Here is a 19,211-nt window from a genome sequence, read left to right as displayed (position 1 = left end):
AATGGATGAAGGTCTCATCTTCTGTAACTGCTTCTTGCTGTCAAAAGGCACATTTCTGCCTATCCCCAGACCTAGAGGGTCTTCCTATCTTAATGGAAAAAAGGACCAAAAGGAATGGGAGTCTTCAAGCAGGGAAGAGGGATTTTGGAAGGTCCAAGTCAGTTGGCTGTCCCTGGAAAACAGCATGTCTAGAGGATGACAATGCTGGACAAGCTGGCATCCTTGTTGTATTCTAGAGGTGACAAATTTGACAAGAATTTGTCAAAAAATGAGAATTAAATAGCAAGTAAAGGTCTGGTGAGAGGTAAAAACCAGGTGACGGGGAGGGACTAACTTTATGTGGTCTCAGATTAGGTTGGAGGAATGGCTTCCCTGGAGGTAACCAGACAGGGGTCTGGCCTGGTCTCCGAGGGCCAGCTGTAGTGTGTGAGCTCTTGACTTCGTGTAGGAAAGATTTCACAGCATGAGTCCAGGTGACAAGGAGGATACATTTATTAAAGCTGGGGACAGTGAAACATGGAAGGGCTTACCATAGAAGAAGCAACATGAGAGCCTTGGCTGGGCTGCCCTTTCCTCACTGGGAAGTCAGAAAAAAGGGGGCTCTGGGAATAGGTTAAGGGGATTATCCTGGGACAGGCTGCCATCTGCCTATTGCCTTAAAGTTTAGGAGATGCATGCCCATGGGGAAAGAAGTTGGGGGAGGGAAGGAAAAGGGAATAGTGGGCAGCTCCCTAGGGGGAGTGTGTATGCTGGGTCCTTTGTCCTGAGGCTTTTATCCCTCTCTTACAAGCAGGGATCTTAGGTTCCAGCTTGGGGCAGGGTTTTAGCAGAATATTCACCAGTTTCCCAAGAGCGCTCCTTTAGGGTTGTAGTTTCCATTGATTGTTCTGTGACAGGACAGGGTGTGTGTGGAGTCTTCAGTCATCACAGTTGGTCTTGTAACTGTAAATTACAGCAAATCCACCTGGTTTTGCTGTTTTTCTGGGCCTGGAGCTGAAATATAACTGAGGTCTTAGATGTTATCTCCAGGGAGGAAAGGCCAGAGGAGAAGTTACTCGGGGGGTGAGGTCCTTGTTTTCCCAGTTTTGCCCCCTGCCAAGCACTCTGGTGACAATCTGCACCTGGCTGTAAATTGTTCTGCCATTGTGTTCAGCAGTCTGTCTCAGTTTCCTTATTCTACTTGCCAAGGAATTTTCCTAGCTTCTCACTATACTGTCTCAGGGAAAAGGTGTTACACCTGTCTGAAACCCTCTTGTTTACCATACTTAACTCAAATTAGGCTGAAAGCAACATTCTAAGATTTCCCCCTGAAGACCTTTGGGCCTTTTCTTTCTGAACCATCTGGGCAGAAAAGGGAAATCAATTTCAAGGGAAAGCAGTAGGCTACTCTATACTTCCCAACTCAACCATGTAGTCCTAACAAGCCAATGCAGCCAAACCCTTGAGTCTTGTTTCAGGAAGTGGTGATGCACCTCCTAAACAATTGGGCAGATCCTACTCGTCTATAGTTTGAATGTCCCTGGTGACTTCATCAGGTGCTGAGGTAAATTCCATATGGAGTATATCAACACTTAGAGAAAGTGTGTATCAAGCCTTAGAAAAAATTTAGTTCCCAATAATTCCCAGTCCAGGGATAGGAGGAAAAATGAAACGTTAGCTTAAAGGGTTAAAGAAAACTAGAACAATTCAGGAACCCATTCAGCTTACAAGTGAAAACAAAACTTTGAAGACCATTAACTGTACTAGAGTCAGTATCCACAACTGGGCATTGTGATTTCATTGAAACACAATTTCTCTCCCTAAATCACCCTCAATTTTGTCAAAGAGAGTGCACTAAGTCCAAGTTTAATTTTGCCTGATTATCTGCATGAGCACAACAGGAATAGCAATCACATAGGCTTTTAAAATCTGCTTTGTTGGAATTTCACAAGGAATTTTCAGATTGAGCTTTAATCACCCCCTCAGAGCACAGAAGCCAAGCCACACAGTTGCTATCAGGCTTTGACTGCAGTGCCAGTTGGTTTGGGTAAATTTCTCAAGTCATTGAGGTCCTCCAAAGTGTCTTGAGGTTCCTTTGTCACCGTCTCTCAGGAAAGCAACCTTCATTCCTCATCTGGAAGCACTGCCATGAACCATGTGGCCAAGCAAGGTACCAGGCTATTTCTTTAGTGGGCTCCTATTGGCTTTGAAAGTCAATCTCAATTTCTCAAGGCTTTCTGATGACATCCAGATTCCAGATGGAACCAGAAAAGAACAGGCATTCATGCTGCCTATCACATACCAAACCCAATAAGCAGAGAAAGGGAGTGAATCTTTATGGGTGCTTTATTCAGATGGCTGGCGTTCTGAGAAGATGGCAGGTTCATCCCCTAACAGACCATCTTACATTTCCTCTCAAGCCAGCTTTTTTATAACAGAGAACAAAGTGTGGTGAGGGGTTTTGAAATTCAGGGAAAATTAGATAAAACAAAACAAAACAAAACACTGCAGTATTCTCACCCTGGGCAATTAGCCATTTCCAGTGTCAGGCAGTGGTCCGTCTCTCCCTGGAACACAATGGTCCAGATGCCTCCACTTGTTCTCCAGACGGTAATCTTTAGTGGTGCCCCAGGAGGCTGGCTGTCTCTACCTGGAGCCAGAATGGGCCTTATCTGCAGTTTCTGAAACAATAGCTTTAACATATGCATTACCTACTAGGCTTATTAACTATTTATCTTAAACTAAAATTTTCTAACTCTTGAGTCCCCTATCATTCCCTCACTGTTAGTTTAAAATACCTTATTTCTATAAAATCAGTTAGTTTGAAACAGTAGAGTCCTTCCACATATTAGAAACTATCCTGTGGGCAATTTAACATGAGCACAAGCTTAAGATACATCGGTGGTGGTGGTGGTGCAATTCACCTTCACACCTGCTGAGAGCACAAAACAGTTTTTAGTGCAGTTGACAAAAGTTGCACACTCTCTAGCTGGGGCTACCTTAGCAACCTTCAAGCAAAACATTTCTCTGTCCTTTATAGTCACCACTGATCCCCCAATTATAAACATCAGAGTCAGTCATTTTCTTTTTGATATGCTCAAGCACAGTATAATTTCTAAGGCTTTTCAAGGGAGTACAAACACCTACAAGACATGAAGTGAAAGTTTGTTCAACATAAGTTCCTCCTACAAGACAAAAGTCAGAAATATTCAGAACAGTTTTGGTAAATATACCCAAATATTTTCATCCCATTTGAAAGGAATAAGTTGTCCATAACAAGGGGTTAGACAAGAGGTAATGAAAAGAACACAAATATCATTTTTGAAAGATGACTTTCAGGTCTTCTTGAGGTCTAGTGGTCCATTGTTCCTCCAGTGCTTGCTTTACTCTGGCGTGATGAATCCAAGGTTTTATTCCTGCCAGCTTCACCATGGTGGGGGTGGTGAAGAGTGCATCCCAACGTTCCAAGGTCCAGTCCACTTTTCTTCTAGTTGGCTTTCTGGAGATGCTGTCATCCAAGTCTTGGGTAGCACCTTATCTGCAGGCTCAAAGGAATGCAGCGAACCTGTTGGGGAGAGGTCACTAATATAGGCAAGGTCATTAATTACAGCTAAGGTCTGAGTTAAATGTTATACATATTTTTTTTGCCTTCACTTCTTGATCTATATACATATCTCCCACCCTAATCATAGCCTGAAATGGTCACCTGTACACAATTTCTTAAGGACCCAATTGAATCCCACTTCAAGGAGCCACCCTTATTCTCAGCAGGGCAATAGGCAAAGCTTGAGTGCCAAGGGAGATGAGTTTCTCAACAGTTTGTCTATATTTTTCTTCAAAGTGTGATTCATCTTCTCTACCTTTTCTGAAGCCTGAGGTCTCCATGCTCTGTGGAGTCTTCTCTTGATTCCTAAATTTACTAAGCTCCTATGTAATTTCTGAAAGAAAAGTGGGTCAGTTATCACTCTGGATGCTGCCAGGGAGGCCAAAGCAAAGGATTATTTCCTTCAGTAAGGGTTTTACTTCCTCAAAGATTTCTCCATTCTAGTAGGACAAGCTTCTCCCCATTCTGAAAAAGGTGTTAACAAAGACTAACAAATATTTCCACTTGGACACCTGGCATCTGAATAAAGTCTATTTGCCAGGCCTTAAGTGGGCACTGTCCTTGGTATTGCTTTCCTTCTCTCCTTTGATGGGGACCTGTTTTGGGGTTATTCTTCTGGCACATAATAACACATCCAGCAATTGCTTTTCATATGGCTTTAGAAATTCCAGGACCTGTGAGCCACAGTTTGACATAGGTGGTTAATGAGTTTCTTCCATAGTGTGTGGCCTCATGCAAATACTTCATGACTGGCTCTACTAAATGTTCAGGAAAGCAGTATTGCAGGGAACCAATTCATTCTGGTCTGGCAAATGTGACTCAGCTCTGTATGGAAAACCTACAGAAGTGAAGTGGTGAGCAGGAGCCAGATCCTTAAACCAGGTTTTCCATGGGAATCAGGCCTAGAAAATGCTTACAAACTGTTATGGCTTGCTCTTGCTAAAACTCCCTCACCCTGGTCTAAAACAGTAGATGTTTATTGTCTATCTTCAAGGTAATTTCCAAAGCCTGTGTGAATTTTCCCAAGGACAGAGCTAATCAGCTCTCCACCTTTCCCTTCTGCATTTGTTATTTTCATTTCTTTGATTGTACCTAAAATGTAGACAGCAATATTCTATGTAATAAATAACAAATCCTTCTTTGATGTAAGACCTGAAAAAAACAATAAAAGCCTGTCCATGCAAGGGTCAGTGTGCTCTCCCCTTGAGAGAAGTGGCCGTAGGACTCTCATCTTAAGAGAGTACCATACCTTCCCTTTTTCTCCACAGGACTGCTGTAGTTTGTGCATTTGTTTTTGTCTTCAGTCACAACACACAGACTCTGCCAGCAAGAATCTGACACACAGTATAACTCCTTTCTTATTCTTTTCCCATCCACTATCAGGACCTTCTTCATCAAAACCCCAACCCTGAGCTTTCTCTAAGTCTGCAGTTGAATATTCAAGGTCAGATTGTGAGAAGTCTAGAACAGGAAACAAAGGTGTTATAAACATTCCTTTAGCAGCCTCTTTTGCTGCTCAATCAACCAGATTATTTTCTCTAGCCACTTTAGTGTCCTCTTTCTGATGCCCCAGGCAGTGCATAACTGCCACCTATAAAGATACCTGAACAGCCTTTAATAATTTCAAAATTTCTGCCACATGCTTATTCTTTTTATTTGGAGGTTCACAGTTCTTTTTCTTTCCAGATGGAACCATGTGCATTCAAAATTAGGAAAGCTTACCTTGAGTCGATGTACACATTCACTCTCTTCGTATGACAATTCCAGTGCCCTTGTCAATACAATCAGTTCAGCTTTCTGAGCAGAGGTTCCTGGAGGCAAGGCCTTGGCCTCCACTATTTCTTCAAGAGTCACAACTGCATTCCCAGGCTCTTTGTTTCCTTTGTCCATATAACTGCTTCCATCTGCATAGACAGTCCAGTCTGCTTCCTCTAAAGAATGGTCCTATAAATCAATTCTGCTAGAATACACTTCATCAGTTATCTCAGCACAGTCATGTATTAGCACAGCTGAGTCAGGCTCTGGGAGAAGAGAGACAGGGCTTAACCTACAGTTTTGAGGGAGATGTTGGAATTGTCGAGAGGGATGGCTTGGTACCTGCCCTTTTTCCAGCAGTGAGCCACAAATTTCCCTTTTTCTCCAGCAGGCTCAACACTTGCTGGGGTGCATAACTGATGATTGGTCGTGCCAAGGAAAACTTTTTAGTTTCCTGTAAAAGCTCACAGGTGGCTGCCACAGCTTTCAAGCAGACTGGCCATGTTACAGGGTCCAGCCAAGTGGGGGGCCCCAAATAGGCATTTGAAATGGGGTCCAGAACTTAAGGTGTCCAGGAGATTTTGGGATGTCTGCATCCCCCCCGCCCCAGGGCGTGGGTTGGGGGAAGGGACAAATGGAGCAGGGCCATTGAGAGTTGTTTAGCATAGCAACAGCGTTGCAGCTAAACTCTGGCGTGGTCGTTTGGCATATCTATAACCTTTGACTGGTTGCATAGATATGTTAAGTAGCTGTGATCAGCTCTAAGCCAGGGGAACGGAAGTAACTTCCCCACCCAGATGTAATTGGCGGGGGGCGGGTCCCCTGCGTTACAGCGCCTGCATGGGAGCTCAGAGAGGATTGGCTCCAGGACATGGGGCCACACCTGCCCAGACTCATGATGGCAGCCCAGTAAAGCTGGAAGGATACGAGTTCCGGCATGTGAAGCCGAGTGTGGGAGGAGTCGGAAATGGGGCTGCAGAGGAAGATTGGCCGCGGGGATTTAAAACCCAGATTTGGCGGCCATTGAGGAGGAGAACCATGCGCAGCCCTGAGGAGGAGAACTGTGCTGCTTTAGGAAGGAGAGCCACATGCAGCCCTGAGAAGGAGAACCATGCGCAGCCATGAGGAGAGAACCATGCGTCTTTAGCAGAGTGGAGACTCCCGCATCCCAGAGAGAGGGAACCACGTGGCAGCCCTGGAGGAGAGAACCATGAGTCTTTAGCAGAGTGGAGACTCCCGCATCCCAGAGAGAGGGAACCACGCGGCCTTGATGGAGTGGAGACTCCTGCAGCCCTGAGAGAGGGAGAACCACGCGGCAGCCTTGGAGGAGAGAACCATGCAGTTTTGGCAGAGTGGGGACTCCCGTGGCCCTGGGAGAGAGGACCACGTGCCTGTGCCAGAGTGGGGACTCCCCGCAGCTTTAGAAGGGGGAACCACCACCTGGTTTTAGCAGAGATCCCGGCGACTCAGCTGAGGGTGCCGGGAACCCAGGGAGCTCTCCCAGTCGAGATGGAGTACAAACTGGGAAGAACCAGAGGACTGCCTAAGCCATGGACTTCTATTTCCTTCCCTGAGATACGGTACTCTGGACTGGGCAAAGGGGGAAGGAAGGAAGGACTGTGTCTGTTTGTGGGTGTTTTAAGGGACTTTGGGATTTTGGTAAAGACATTAGGTCACTACTTTAATTTAGTATAGCATTAAATAAACATTTCCTTTCCTTTTCACGAATCTCTGGCATTGAGAGACATCTTTCCTAGGTGGCGGACATAATGGACCGGGGGCCTTCTTTCAATAATAGTGTATCGTCCCAGGCCCCCCTTGTTGTGTTCTGTAACAGCCACCCCTGGACAGTGTGATCTAGTTTCCTTGACAAGTATGTGATGGGATATGAAATGTCACTAAGTATTTGAATGAGGAATCCTAGGGCAACACCCTGTCTCTCATGCCCATATAATCGAAAGGGCTTCAGTAGTTTTAGAAGCCCCAAGGCTAGTATAGAAGCCAGGTGCACTTTCAGGGATTCAAAAGCCTGAGTGCACTCCTTTGTCCACTCTAAAGGGCTATATTCCAGTCCCTTCAGAGCCTCATACAGGGGTTTAGCAATGAGCCCAAAGTTTGGAGTCCAAATGTGGCAGTAGCTTGCCATCCCCAGAAAATTCCTTAAATGTTTCCTTGTACTGAGAGGGGGCCTTTGTGGATTTTTGTTGCTCTGCCTGCACCGTATTCAGACCTTTCTGCTTAGGGATGCCTTTCCTCATTCCCTCGAGGATGCACCTGTATAATAATGCTTGAAGAGAGGAAGGCCATCCCCATTAGGTTCCCAGTTGGGCTCAGTTAGAGGTATTGCCCTGAGAGGGCCAAAAGCCCTATCTGGATTTTCTTGGCATAACCTCCAAGCCTCTTCATTTGCCTTATCCAACACCAGCCTCTGCTCATCCCCCTTATTGAAGCAAAGAATTCAATAAGGCTGGTATGTCTGCCCAATTGGGATGATGAGTGGCAAAAACTGATGCAACCAAATTAGTCATTTAGGTAGGATCATCCCTTTAAGAAGGGCTTGAGCTTTCCCAGTTTAACAGATCCGATGTAGAAACAGAGTATGTGCCCAATAATATCCAGCAGGCTGGCCCTCTGGCCCTACTCCCACTACGAGTCTCTGCAAAGGATATTGCCCTGCCCCATAGGGGCTTGTCCTCCACTGAATTTGGTTCCCTGACAGGCACAAGACGGTGATACCAGTTTAGGTGCACTTTCCCAGTTCCCTCAACTGAATAAGGAGGAAGATCTCCTAGGGTTGTGGGAACTCTGATCTTGTTCACAGCAGTCATAATATCTAGAGCTTCCTGCTCCCTCTCCTCTGAACTTCTACTATCTTTCACATGCAAATTCCCTTTTCTCTGGACCATTAATTTGTTTCCTTTTAACTCTGCATCTTTATCATGTAAACTCAAAAAAAAACTTCTGGGTAAGGCATTTGTCCCACTTCCCTGATTTTTGACAAAACAACTCTAGTTACAGTATAATACAGTAATTTAAAGACCCACTCAGTGACCAGTGCTCTCCTGAGTCTAGAGTATACAATACATAAGCTGAACAGTATTACAATAAAACCACATTTGCTCTAATTATACATTTATAAGCATAAGTCGACCAATTAGCCAGGACTCACCCCAAGGGACTATTTTCTGGAACGGAGTCTTTCCCCACCATTCTACCAGACAGAGCTCTATAAAACAGAAGGTATCTTAACCAAATCAGATGTCCTTTTTTTCCACCAGACAGAGCCTTGTAACCCAATGGTACCTTAACCAGATCAGAAGCCTTTTCCCAGACAGAGCCCTGTAAACCAAAAAAGCACCTTTACCGGATGACCTAAGTTGTGACCCTGGATTGTAACCTGAACCAGAAAGCACAATGACTCAATCAAATGTGATAAATGACAAGAAGTGCTGGGAGTCCTGGGGCAGAATCCCCAAGTGAAATCATTTGGCAGCTGCTTGGGAATCTCCAGATCCAAACTCCTGGGGCCTCCCAGCCCAGGCAACAAATGGGACTCCTCATCAAATACCCAGACTTACCAGAGATTCCCAAAGTCTGTTCTGGCAAAGTTGCCAAAATATGAAACCAGAAAAGAACAGGCATTCATGCTGCCTGTCACATACCAAACCCAATAAGCAGAAACAGGGAGTGAATCTTTATGGGTGCTTTATTCAGATGGCTGGTGATCTGAGAAGATGGCAGGTTCATCCCCTAACAGACCATCTTACATTTCCTTCCAAGCCAGCTTTTTTATAACACAGAACAAAGTGTGATGAGGGGTTTTGAAATTCAGGGAAAATTAGATTAAAAAAATAAAACAAAAACTGCAATAGAAACAAGTTTCTATTGTTTCAGAAACTGCAGTATTTCCTGGGAAGTTAGCTATTCCCAGCAGCAGGCAGTGGTCTGCCTCTCCCTGGAACACAATGGTCCAGATGCCTCCACTAGTTCTCCAGGCGGTAATCTTCAGTGGTGCCCCAGGAGATCGGCTGTCTTTACCAGCCAGAATGGGCCTTATCTGCAGTTTCTGAAACAATAGCTTTGACAAATGCATTGCCTACTAGGCTTATTAACTATTTACCTTAAACTAAAATTATCCAGCTCTTGAGTTCCCTAACACAGGCACATCTCTCTCAGGTATGACATTCCAGTCAAAGTCTTCGTTAATAAAACCACAATTAGAAACTGGTCATATTGAATTCATGCAAAAAAACATATTGCCATGATTCTAAGAATTGCCAAATTCTGGAGGATCAAGTAGGGAGAAAAATATAAAGCAAAAAGAAAACCTTTGTCCCTTTAAGAGAGTAAAAAGGATCAAACTCCAACTCTTCATTAGACAGCTAAAAGGTAAGGAATTAACATTCCTTAGATTGGCAAACACATTCCATGACTTTAGACACATAGGATTCTTGAATGCCAAACACACACTTTTGAGAGAAATACATCCATGAGCTAGAACAGGTATTGTATGGTAAAACTCACTGATCTAGCTGAAGTTAGTTAAATTGACTTGCTCAGATAGCCAAGATTTTTCTTTCTTGATAAGATCTACCTTCCAGAAATTTGCATTTTAAAAGATGGCTCAGATGAGAGTTCTTGGAGACCAGATACTTGCATTTTCAAAGGCAGACTTTGCTTTCATAAAGGCAATTATCTGTAAGTACTGTTCTTGAGAAATCAAGTTAAATTTCTACCAATTAGCAAGTATACACCCCAAAAGAATTTTTTTTAGGTATTGTGAATGGAGATTTTATTGCCTATTGTCTTTGATGAGAGAAAACACTTTGTCCTCATATAAGAGGGAGAAAAATCCTTCATCCTCATAACAGAGGGAGAAAACAACCTTTCATCCTCATAAAAGAGGAGATATTGGGTAGCTGAGGGAAAATATGGGTGTCCTCAAATTTCCCTAGCTCCACTGTCATGTTACTAGTGCCTGAAATTAGCACCCAACACCTACTGCCAGCTTCCATATCATGAGGGCTGCATCTCCCACAATGGAGCAGAGACCATCCTGAACATGGCAATACATTCTGTTCAGGTGTGGAGTTTTAGCAACAGTCAGAGCTAATCAGGCACACAAGCAATTCTGATGACCTTTGGGCTTATCAGAGGTTCCCACCCTTGTATGTGTCTGTAGGAAGGGAAACTAGTACCTTTGCTGCCTTGGATAGAAAAACTCATAACTACTATACTATAACTCTGTCCTTAGTAGTTGGGCAAGTAACCCGTTTCCCTTCCTTTCATATTCCCAATAGCCTCAGTCCTTAAATAGGCTTAGTAAAGTCAGGCATACTTCCCTTACTAGGGGAGGAAATGCCACTGTTAAACCATCCTGAGAATTAGCCAAGCTGGCTATACAGAAATGAACACCCTGAGTAAAAGGATAAAACCCCCTTTTTAGTCCCTCTTTGCCAGAGTTAGCTTGCAAATTAGTCAAGTACCCATAAAGCATGACTGACTCTTGTTTTATGAGCCTCAGGACTAGAAAATTACTGGAAGTGCCCTAAAGGCACAGAGCTTTCAAGATCTTACAAAACAGGACATGCCAGGTCACAAAACCCAGACCCTGCACCCAAGAGAACATCAAAACACAGGGTTCAGCCCATACAAGACCAACTGAAACATCCTTCTCCACAACTGCCCTGATTACCTGCCCTGATTAGCTACAACACCCTTACCCTTTATAACCTAATAAAAATTCAAAGCTCTAACCTCTCAGGACAGGTGCATTTCTCCATGCCTAGCCCCTTTCCTCCCTTGAAAACTGAGTAAACTTTACTCTCCGTATTTCCCTCTCATTGTAAATTCTTTCACAACCCACATCATTGACCACCCTAATACCAGGCCCTTGGGTGAATCCAGTTGGCCCTCTCTAGTGAGTAAGAAACATTCAATCAATCTCCAGATTATTTAATATAAACCTTTCATTGTGGGGGGCATTTATATCTGAGGCTTTTGTTTATTGTATACCTGCAGAAGCATTAGTGAGGACTAAAGATCTGATACCCTAGAGAAACAAACAAGCAGCTATGTTTGCATCAGGCAAAAGCATAGCAGTGGCTGTGAGCCCCAGGTGGGCACTGTGGCCACAGGGCAGCTCCTGCCACTTTAACAATGCATAATTGCTAAGGGAACACAGGCCATAAGGTGAGGGACCAGAGGTGGCCACCCTATGCTTGTAGAGGGAAAGCAGGTTTAGTCAGTGGTGTTCTCTGCTACTCACTACCCCATAGTGCCAGGCCCTCAGCTGCACAGAGGCAAGGGGGCTGCCAGGGTGAGGGTGGAGTGTAGAGGAGAACAAGAGAGGTAGTGGGAATAAAGTGGTGGATGAATCTGCAAGATGAGCTCTGCAGCTGCTGGGCTGTAGCCACACCCTAAGCCTCTGGCGTTAGCAGCATATGACTGCCAGCTGCTACTCCTGGAAGCAAGCAAGCTAGGGTGGAGGTGAGGAGTGAAAAGGAGATGAAGCTGTGTGCCCACAACAGTGTCAGTGGGCACGTGCACATTTTCCACATTCTGTATTCTCTGGTGCCAATTAGCCTCTTGCCCCTCGCAGGGATCTAAAATGCTGGGGCCATTTGTGGCAGCAGTGGTAAGAACAAAAGGTGGCTGCTTTGTTTCTCTCAGTCTGGGCCATAGCTATCAAATGGAACCCCTGGACTGGCTGACAAAAAGTGGGCCCTGCCCTTACTGCACACTGGGTCATGGGTGGCGGCTGCTGAGGCTTTGTCGGCTGCTTGGCCCACACCCATGAAGTTGGGGCTGAGGAATTCTGGATCTGACTCTGAACCAGCAGTGATGGAGGACAGACTAAAGGAAGCAAAAAGCCCACATAGCAGTAGTAGTGAATAGAGAGAGAGAAATGAAGACTAGAACTCCAGCCTAGGAAGCTGGGGTTCCAGTTCTCACCATGATTTACCCCTCCCTCTCCTGCTGGGCTCACCAAATGTTGCCAGCAGAAATCAGACTCTTCTATGGGATTGCAAAGAGAACACTTCATGGACCAGCACAGGGAAGATTGTGGTTTGGCATGGTTTATTTGGGTGGAAGGCTGCCCTTGTGTTCCCAATGCCCCATCTCTATCCATCCCATTAAGGAAAAGTCCAACTGTGTCTTCAGCAAGGTCATTTCTCCTGATGCTCAAGGATCTGATGGTGTATCTGGCTTTGGAGAACATGGCCTTTGTTTTAAAGGCCCATGTCCAGAGTTTGTTTCATATTAAAGTTTAGCCCTTTAAAGCCCACATGGTCTGCTGTAGGCCCCGGGTGGCTGATAGACCGCCATGGTCACAAGTTCCTGCACAAACAAATGAGGTGAATGCTGGTGAGAGAGAGAGAGAGAGAGAGAGAGAGGGAGAGAGAGAGATTCATAGAGTTTCTTTCTTCTCTAGGCATTATAGCCAGGATCTTTCTCAAAATAACCAATCAGCTTCCTAAGATTTCACAGGCTTCTGGTGGGTCAAGCCCCTATTTAGACTGACAGGCCTCTATGGTCAAGCACCTTCCCCTGCACCCTTCCACAACAACCCAGTACCAGAGGGTGAACAGTGCTACAGGGGAGACTTCCTGTACTCCTAGGATTAGATCTCCTTCACAGCAGTCCCCTGGATTGTGTGAATGAGTGTGTAAATGCTATAGCTTTCTGGCTAAGCAAGCAGGCTTATGCTCCCCAGTTTACTAAGCTCAATGTCTAATCCCTTTTGGTGTCTTTCTAATTAATAATTAGCTAACTACCTACAGTAACATCCTTAGAGAATTCTTAACTAAGGTCTAGGACTCAGAGGATTTTGAGTTTAAATATACACTATCCTCATATTTCAGGAACTCAAAAAAATTGCCACTGTGCCAATGATCTCCCTAGATTACCTGGCATAAAAAAATGAAGCACCTCTATACAGGACTGACGCCAGAGGAACAAGTCCCTGTTGGGCACTAGAGCCCTGAGTCATGAGGGTTCTGGCTCTGTGCAGGAATGAATTAAAGACCAAACAAGACAAGGGATTAAAGTGGAAAAGCAGGTTTAATTGAGCAGAAAGGACAAGCAAGAGAAGGTACTTCACAGACAGACCAGTGAACTCTTCTGATGAGAGAAAAGAGACCTCAACCATTTCTAGAGGTTGAACTTATATCTGTTTGTAGTTTCTACTAAAAATTGCCAGTGTGGGGAAATAGAGTGGAAAAATTGGGATTAACTTTTACCTTTACAAGGTATATTTTGTGGCTTTGTGTTTTCTATTCATGGTATGGGTAAATGATAAGGTATGAGTGAGTAGCTATTAATCAATCTTTGCAGGAATTTTCTTTGTCCAGTGGCTCTTCATGGTCTGCTTGCGTCTTGGGTCAGCTGAGTTCCATGTCAGGCAGCATCGTGGCAGGCCCCTGGCTTGACTTTGACTTCATCTCATTTACGTTGTTGCCGTGCCTCTCTTCTATATTAGAACCTGCTTCACAGGCATCCCACAGACCGAAAAACCAATCCCACTGAAGATAAACTCATAAAGTCCAGGACATAATACACTTACAGAAATAATCCACCTCACTCATGTACAAGATACCCCTGCTGTATGACACCAACTGCTCCTCCCATGCAAAAAAGAGTTAGACCCCTCCCTTATTCTATTCCTTCCCTCCTGGAGAGTAACCATGAAATTCTTGATAATTCTAATGCATCATCTTACACTTAAACTACACTGAGTGATTCCATAAATAACATCTACATTTGTTTGTCACCTGAAGCTTATTGACAGTAAAATGATGCTCAGGTCCTATTCCTGTTTGTCATCATGGTACAGGATTGAGGTGAAAAGGAGAACCCCATGCAGGAGCTCTGTATCCGCAAGCTCTTCCTCGACATCTGTGTGGGGGAGAGTGGAGATAGACTGACACTGGCAGCCAAAGTCCTGGAGTGGCTCACAGGTCTGGCCAGAGTCCCATGTTCTCCAAAGCCAGATACACCATCAGATCCTTGAGCATGAGGAGAAATGAACAGATGGCCATCATTGCACAGTCATGAAGCCAAGGCAGAAGAGACACTGGAAGAAGGTTTGAAGGCACAAGAGTACGAGTCACAAAAAAATAACTTGTCAGATACTGGAAGCTTTAGTTTTGGGATCCAGGAACACATCTATCTGGGTATCAATTATGATGCAAGCATTGGTATATATAGCCTGGACTTCTACGTGGTGCTGGGTGGGCTAGGTTTCAGCATCACAGACAAGAAATGCAGGACAAAACAACTGAGGCCAAACACAGAATCAGCAAAGACAAGGCCATGCACTGGTCCCAGCAAAAGTATGATGGGATCATCTCCCCTGGCAAATAAATTCCCGTTTCTACCCAAAAGGCCTATAAAATGTCTGCAGTGAAAAAAAAGAAAACGATGCTCAGCACAAAGGCCTGAATGCCAGATCATAACAGAATCAATACTAGAATGCAGGTTCACTGACTCCTGGGTTCCTTCTCTTTACATTTCACTGCTTTTGCTGCTTTCTTACAGTGAATATTTTCAATATTATAATTAGTCTCACTTCTCTGAGAATACACCAACAATATTTGAGAGGAAGCACCTGAGAAGTCAGTATGTTTTTAAAACTATGCCTAATCACAAAGACAGATAATCTCTAAATGGATAACTATCACTTGACTGTCTACTAGAGCCATGGTTTTTGCAGAGGATTGTGGAGGATTACATTCATGGGGAGAAAAGCCACATGTGGAACTCGAAATCACCCCAAAGCTAAAAACCCCAAGGTTTCCAGGGGTAGTGGGAGGACTGGGGTGAAGACAATAGCATAAATAAAAGAGTGCTTTGTGCACCTTACAAAACACACATTCTAATGTCAGCAGAGGCTGAATGTTCCCCATGATTATGTGTGAAGGAGATGGACCCTCCCAGGGTTGGCATCAGTAAACAGCTGTCAGCATCTCTAGGGCAGGACCCATTTCTGATTCAATACCCTTGTATCCTAAGCACTCAGAAAAGAATCTGGTACACTGTCAATGCTCCATCAAAAATCTATTGGATGCTGTGTTACCTGGGCCATACAGCAGGGTCAGTTCAGAGGCAATGAGTGACACCCACTTCCCTGCCCCAGTATAATCTGCAAATCCTCTTCTCTGTGAGTCCACATTCAAGGCAGGAAGTAGGCAGAGAAGAGATGGGAGGCTCTGAACCCTTCACCCACATCTGTGAAGGCAAGCTCAGTCTTTCAGAAGTCTAAGTCCAAAAGTAGCTTTCTAGTACATTTTTAAAATTATTATAGACCATGATAGTGGCATTGCACATGATGTGCAATAGCAATGTGCTCTCAGGGCATGGCTCTGCCTGGTTGAGGTAGGAATGCTCAGCATCTTGCTTGTAGAACATTTTAGTTTACCACATTTGTTGAATGATTACCAATCATCCCATTTCTCAATGGTCTTGCTTTGTGCATAAGAAAAGGGAGCCAAAGAAATGGTGACGGCTGATGGAAGATTGGCTTCATCTAGAAGAAGACTTGAGTACATCCCAGTTGGAAGGATACCTTGCATTGAAAGGACACATCAGTTTCCAGTTTATCGATTTTTGCTTCCAGTGATCTAAACCTGGCCTCTGTTGACTTGGCCACATTGTCGATTGCTTCTAGAATGGAGTCAATCTTCTTCATTATCTGATGTCCAATTTCTTTTGTCTCAGTTAATGCATCACTGATCTCTCTGCTTGCCTTGTTTCCAGGCAGCTCTACGTGTCTGTCTTTTCACTCTTGCTATCTGTAGAGTCAGATCATCAGTTGACAGTGCTTCCACCCTTGTTTCTGTCTCTGCGACATCCAGGGATAGAGTTTGGGTCAACTCTCCTTGTGTTATATCCTCCAAGAATACAGGTAGATCTCTGTATGCTGGATCTTTCAGTGGACCCATCTGATGGGGGTCTGTTGATCTTGACTTTGTGATTGATGGTGATCTGCCTGGGCAGCTTTGCGAAGACTTGGACATCTTGGTTGAGACTTGCTGATTCTCTAGGAAACTTTTGAATTTAAAAAATATTTGAATTTTTTTAATTTTGGGAAGAGTTTGTTTTAAAACACAAGTTTCTAGAAGACAGCTATTCCTTTCTGTGTAACAGCAAGCATGGCACTTCTCATTCATAAATATTACTTGATAAGGATATCACTTTACTAGATGAATTAATATTCCCAGTGGGTTATTTCAGGAAGTAACTCTAAAAATAAGAACTATATCCTGCCTCAGACCACCTGCAAATTTGATTTTGTAATATTGGTTTCTCAGCATTGTTTGTAAAATACTTCCTCTAAAAATGAATTGATATAATTTAATATGAGGGGAAAAAGAACTCTCTTTTGTGTCAGGTAGAGAATTCTTCTTTTCCTCAATTTATGTGTTTTCTCCCAGTTCATAATCCTGAAAAGGAATCCTTTCTAATAGTGGGGGAATTAGAGTGCCCTCTGGAGGTTGTATATTGTATTTTAATTTGAGATCTAGGGTCGGGAAAGCCCAAAGAAAATCGCTAATTGCCCTACCCTTTCCAATACAGTGTTTGAACCCCTGTCTAAATCTACAGAGACAGAAACTCAGTACCTCTTAAGGAATCCTGCTCCATTTTTAAACATTTCTATTAGAAAATCTCTCCTTGCAATAAATCCAGTTCTTTGTCCTTAAAATATTGTTTGCCAATCAAAATACCCAAAGACAACACCAAATGCTGGCTTCTAAATTCCCTTTCTCTTTTGCAGGGTGGTATGAAGGTGTAGGTTCTAAACCCTACAGCTGATGTCTTCTGAAGTGCAAGGGTACATTTAGGGTCAAGAATTTGACATCAGCTTTTTGCAGAGAATGTCTTTTGGGATGGGCCTTTGGGCTCTTAGCCTCTTGAGTTATTTTACAACGAAGATGCTACATTAAATATATTTTTGAAGGTGATGCATGTTAAGGATGAGCGATTATATTTTGACCCAAGACTTACCCAACTCACAGCCATCTCTTTCCCCAGCCAAGCAATTCACTATCTTACCCCATTTCTGCATTCTCCCCACTACCACAGCACCCACCACTGCACATGTTGCTGGCAAAGAAGGGCTTGCTCTTTGAAATGGGCAGCAACACTTGTTCACGTTGACACTTTGTTCCGGGAGCTTCTCGCCCCATCTTCTGACTGTGATCACATCCTGCAGCAGACCCTCTGCTCAGAACCACTCAGGGATCTGACTGTATCAGCCACCTGGCCCTTGGGTCCATGTCTCATGTCCAGTGTAAACAGGATAGCAGGAAAATCTGTGAGTTAGAACAATCCTTTATGCTCAGCAGCAAAAAGGAGAAAAAAGACATTCTAAATGCATGGAGTAGGCCTGGCATCAAGGAATAAGCAGCAGCCATCTCCTGCTGGATGACAGGCAAGGGAATGGAGAGATACCCTCTCTGTGGCAAGGGTACGCAAGGACTTCTGAAAGCTGATGGTGCAGCAGGAACACTGAACCATCTAGTAACCTCAGGCCCCACTGGCACTGCAGAACCCACTCAAAAGGTAACAGCAGCCCACTGCTAAAGGAATTTGAAGTCTGAGGCAACAGCATCACCAAAGAAATCAAAACCTAGCTCATCTAAATGAACAGTTTGACTCCATCCTCCATACTAACAACCTGATGGAAGAGGCATGCCCATTTCTGGGCATAAATACTACTAATTTAATTTCTTCTATTCTCGTAAAATGGAGACCAGCATTTTTTAAAATGTCAAGATATTCAAAAAGCAAGATAAAGCAACCTACTGTCAAAAAATAAAACAATCATCAGAACCATACTCAGAGATAATCCAGATCTTAGAACTATCAGAGATGTTAAAACAGCTCTGATTATGTTAAATGATCCCATGTAAAAGGTGGACGACCTGCCTGAACAGATGGGGAATTTCAACAAGGATAGGAAACTGTAGAAGAGTAAAATGGAAATGGTAGCTATAACAAACATGATATCAGAGGTGAAAAATTACTTTGACAGGCTCATCAGCATAGCTGAGGAAAAAATGTACTCAAAGAACAGGTCAATAGAAATGATCTAAATTAAAATACAAAGAGAAAAGAGTGAAAAGCCATAATACCCAGTGTATTTACACTATGGAATATTATTTGGCCATAAAAGGAATGAAGGACAACAGATGTTACAATGTGGACAAACCCTGAACACATCATGCTAAGTTAAAGAAATCACACACGAAACGCCATATGAAATATCCAGAATGGGTAAATACATAAGAGATAAAAGGCAGATTAGTTGGAGTGGGAATGGGAAGTGGCTACTGAAGGGCCATAAAGATGTTTGGGAACTAGACAGAGGTGATGGTCACTCACATTATGACTATAATAAATGCTGCTGAATTCTAACTCTAAAATAATTAGTCGTATGGTATTTTCACCTCAATTTTAAAAAAGACACATAACAAATCACAGACAAGAAAGAATTATTTTCTCCTTTAACATAATGATGTCCAGGCACTCGAGCTGTATGGCTTTGGAACACTGTAGAAAGAGAGAGCTATGCCATTAACAGAAGAGCTGCCCTAAGAGGTAACTTAATAAACTGTGGCTGGCCTTAAAATCATTACAAAGAAAACGTGATAATAAAATTCATTTGGATATTTTCTTTAAAAAATAAAAGACTTTTTGATACTACCAAAAGGTGGTAAAATTCATTGTCGTTTGTCATCAGACCTATACTACAAGAACTACCAAATAGCCCTGGCTGATGTAGCTCAGTGGATTGAGCGCGGGCTGGGAACCAAAGTGTCCCAGGTTCGATTCCCAGCCAGGGTACATGCCTGGGTTGCAGGCCATAACC

At 43.7% G+C, this 19,211-nt stretch overlaps 1 pseudogene; it reads left to right on the top strand.

Moving 5' to 3' along the window:
- Positions 1 to 14,150: 14,150 nt before the first annotated feature.
- Positions 14,151 to 14,754, top strand: LOC114497741 (annotated as a pseudogene).
- Positions 14,755 to 19,211: the final 4,457 nt, after the last annotated feature.

Source organism: Phyllostomus discolor, chromosome 5 (genome assembly GCF_004126475.2).
Source record: "Phyllostomus discolor isolate MPI-MPIP mPhyDis1 chromosome 5, mPhyDis1.pri.v3, whole genome shotgun sequence".
NCBI lineage: Eukaryota > Metazoa > Chordata > Mammalia > Chiroptera > Phyllostomidae > Phyllostomus > Phyllostomus discolor.
This window is presented reverse-complemented; position numbering and strand designations above follow the sequence as displayed.